General features: G+C 38.9%; 1 long non-coding RNA gene across 1 annotated transcript; it reads left to right on the top strand.

Annotated features, from left to right (window-relative positions):
- The first annotated feature begins 1,029 nt into the window (after window positions 1–1,029).
- LOC117810879 lies at window positions 1,030–2,525 on the top strand. Its single transcript, XR_004630868.1, has 2 exons — window positions 1,030–1,247; window positions 2,256–2,525. It is a non-coding gene; the product is annotated as an uncharacterized LOC117810879 (long non-coding RNA).
- Window positions 2,526–4,199: the final 1,674 nt, after the last annotated feature.

The following is a 4,199-nucleotide window of genomic DNA, read 5'->3' as shown; positions in this document are numbered from 1 at the left end:
TCCTCATCTCGTGCTTGCAGCAGTGTGTTGGAGTGAATTGACTCAAACATGTTCACAGTTCCATTTAAGCTGGTGAATCTTTGGGACAGTTGCTGGATGATGATATCAGGCATTGAAAACGTTCACCCGAAAGTTGCTCCCTGGGACAGTGAGGCGAATGTCTTCATCCAAGTGACGCCTAACTTTTCTAGAGCAAGAGTGGCAGACTAAGCCTCATCAAATCGCTCTCTAAACTCCATCAAAACACTGATTGCGTTTTGAAGTAGAGTAGATGCGTTTATTTCATCGGCAGATCTTCTGTTTTTTCTCACATCATTCACCTTTTCACAGAAGGCCTCCCAAATCGCGTTTCTAACGCTTAGATGTCTCTGCTGGAGTTCACCGATGTGTTTATTTCCCTCCTCCACTAAAACCTCCAACTCCATGTCTTCAAACTTCATTTATCGCTTAAGGCCACTCTGCTCTCTCAAACTCCCCATGGTGACAGCCGATAGCACACGCAAAATCCTCGTAAAATAGGGCGGTCCGCACCACTTTTGCACTCGTTATCATTTGCGCACGCAGTCTTAGTAGATCACCCGCAACACGCCCTGAAATAACACATGCAAAATTATTATTTGCACACGCAAATTAGCGCTCGTTATTTGGGATCTTAGTAGATCAGGCCCACAGTGTGTTATATGTAATATTACATATATCAGTATTTTATTTCCCATTTGCCTCAGAGTTTTCAGTGTATAATATTTGTAGACTTTTATGATATTTGTACATGAGTGGCCCCAGGGAAGAGTATTGGTCAAGGCTAATGGTGAAATGAACAAACACACAGTGTGGAGGAGTGTTATGGCCAGAAATGATAAATAAAAAGACGGATATTTTATTTCATTATGTGCTTTGAGAAAAAAAGGTTTTTATGAAAAAAATGTAAAATACATACATTTGTTGTGATTTGGCGCTCTGTAAATAAAGATTGATTGAAGATTGATTGATGACTGCTGCTGAGCAGTGACATCACACTTTCGCATTCAACTGTTTCCAGGTCAAAGCAACCATGACCAGTGTTGTATGTGAACACACTCAAATGGACATTTCCATCGAACGCCCTCATGTCCTGGTGGATGGTGAACTCAGTGGAAGTACTCTGTGGTTCTGTCATTCCTTGACCTCTTGGTAAACCTGAGGTAGATGACGAGTAACAAAGGGGAGGGGGGCAAGGAAGACAAGACCACATCTGTCCAGCATCAGTGGTAAGTGCATTGACGGGGAAGGCAGAGGAGTTTGACCTTCCTATGCTGTCCCAGGTGGGTTGACAAGTCATGAAACATAACTTATACATCAGTACACTCATGTGCAGAGTAATTGTTGTCATACATGTATAGGTTAATGTTGTCTTTTGAGAGACAGAACTGTCAAGAAAAATGAGTAGATTATCTGTAGTCACTTGGATGGAGCCTGTAACTAGATCAACTTAGATAGTGGATTCAAAAACTCAGACTCCTCACTTTAGATTCTCACTGAATCTGCTGTCTATAACTACACGCTAACTACAATGAACAATTACAGTAAATTAACAAGACAAGGAAAGCATTTAAGATGAGATGAATTTGCCAATGCAAAAGTGTTTTTTCTGCATTTAAAGTTAGGAGGTGAAAAAGCAAAGGCTGGATGACCTCATGGCTGGCACTGTATAATGTCTAAACAAAGGAGTCTTAATACAACGCAAGTCCACATTAATCCTTCAGTCAGTATGTGGTTGTGTGTTTAATTTCAACACAGGCAACCCTCATTCTACCTCAAGAGGTACTGATTTGTTGATCATAAATATTGTACACAAAAAAAAAAACCATTTTCAGAAACACAAAACTAAGAATCAATCAGAGAAAAACATGTTTTACTGTGGTTATATTTTCAAGAGCTGCAAATCTCATTTATTTTAATTGTCGCTGTCAGCTACAAGTTATCTTCCATAATTGTCAAACACAAATCCATGACATTTTCTTTAATGTCGCCACAGAACAAGAAACGGAAAATGAAGAACCACCCATCAGCATGTATATGACAGTTTAATTTGCATTTATTTACAAGCAATGACTCTCATTTCTGCATGAATGGTAGATGTCAGAATTTCAAGTTGTGTTTTTATATGTCCTCTATTGCTTCATAATCACAACCATTAAATGAATAGTATCACTGTTAATTTAACTGTTCAGTTGTTATTAAGTGATTTCACACAGTGTTATTTTCTTGTCATACAGGATGGAAGAGGACAAAAAGAAAAACTGAGGGGGAGGGATGGTGAGATAGAAGACTTGCTCCTTGAGCCACTGAAAGCCCCTGCCCCACCTCTGTCAGAGGGAGAAATGTTCCTGGGAGCCTGCTTGCTTCCCTGCACAGATTGTTGCAGCAAAGGAAGGAGTATGTCAAATTTCACATTCACAATTAACATTGAGACCAGTACTGCTGAGTTGAATCAGGAACCAATTGAATTACAATCTGATCATAATAAAAACATTTTCTAAATCTTGTCTGTTTGTTAAAGGTTACTGCTCAGCTCCAATGTGCAATGATGAAATGTTCAAACAAAGCCAGAAACCTTGGTGTAGTCATAGACTCAGACCTTAATTTCAGCAGCCACATTAAGACAATTACAAAGTCCGCCTACTATCACCTTAAGAATATATCAAGGATTAAAGGACTTATGTCTCAGCAGGATGCAGAAAAACTGGTCCATGCATTTATCTTTAGCAGACTAGACTACTGTAACGGGGTCTTTACAGGACTCCCTAAAAAGTCCATCAGACGGCTGCAGCTCATACAGAATGCTGTTGCTCGAGTCCTAACAAGGACCAAAAAAGTAGACCACATTACTCCAGTTCTTAGATCTCTACACTGGCTTCCTGTCTGTCAGAGAATAGACTTTAAAATCCTGCTGATGGTTTATAAAGCACTGAATGGTTTAGGCCCAAAATACATTGCTGATCTGCTGCTACTTTATGAACCACCTCAACCTCTGAGGTCATCAGGTACTGGTCTGCTTTCAGTTCCTAGAGTCAGAACGAAACATGGTGAAGCAGCGTTTAGTCATTATGCACCACATATCTGGAACACACTCCCTGAAAGCTGTAGGTCTGCTCCAACTCTCACCTCTTTTAAATCAAAGACTAAGACTTTTTTATTTGCCACTGCCTTCCTATCTTAGATTATTTTAACCCACTTTAAATTAAAATTTTAATGTAATTTTTAATATATTTCTAATTTTCCTTTTCTTTTCTGTTTTATCATATTTGTCATTTTAATTGTGTTCTTTTATGCCTGTCTGAATGTCTCCAATGCTTTTAATGTATTAATGTAAAGCACATTGAGTTGCCCTCGTGTATGAAATGCGCTATACAAATAAAGCTGCCTTGCCTTGCCTATGGCTTGAGGTTCCCAGAGAAAGACCTGTCCCAGCTGCAAATGAAATACTTACTGTGGTCATAAGTTTTGCAACTTTTGTGGTCATGCCCAACCAAAACAGAGTCCGGCTGACCAAGATGCTGGACAGATTCAAGAGCCAGCAGGCAGAGTGGTTGTCATCCATAAAAAAGAACACAAGGTCGTATTTCCTGGATGATGTCACTTTTTTTGGTATGGATTGGTATGCCTTGGATTAATGATACTATAGAGTTTTCATTTATTTTAGAATACTGTTTATTTTTTCGAAGTATGATCACTTGATCTGTCAAAAAAATTAAAGTCACTATGGGAAACATTCATATTTATACATCCATAAATTGTTTACAAGTCAATGATTGTAGTGTGGTGCCATTTGATTTACTTCAGAGCTAGATTGATGATATACAAACTGTAATCTGCAGTGTAGCATATAATTTTGACCAACTCTCTTAATCCTTGTTTCAGCTCGAAAAGTTGTGTGATCTCGGCTTCAAGTCAACGCTGCTTTTGGCATTCCCAAGAAAAAGGCCCCGGGGAAAAGAAAGAGTCAGGTTATGCTGCCTACAGGTGCCAAACTAGAGAATACAGAGACAATCTTCAATGAATGGTTGGATGTGAGAACACGTGTTCAATTACCATGATGTAAATGAAATACCTATGTTTTCATTTTTTTGTAACTTTTTTGGTTTTGTTTGACACATTCATTTCCAAGCAGCAAATATCTAGGGTGTGTACTTCAAAGTGAAATGGGGTAAACAGGGTCT

The sequence above is a fragment of the Notolabrus celidotus genome, chromosome 3 (assembly GCF_009762535.1).
Source record: "Notolabrus celidotus isolate fNotCel1 chromosome 3, fNotCel1.pri, whole genome shotgun sequence".
NCBI classification, from domain to species: domain Eukaryota; kingdom Metazoa; phylum Chordata; class Actinopteri; order Labriformes; family Labridae; genus Notolabrus; species Notolabrus celidotus.
The sequence above is the reverse complement of the archived record's forward strand: the minus strand, read 5'-3'. Positions and strand labels throughout refer to the sequence as shown.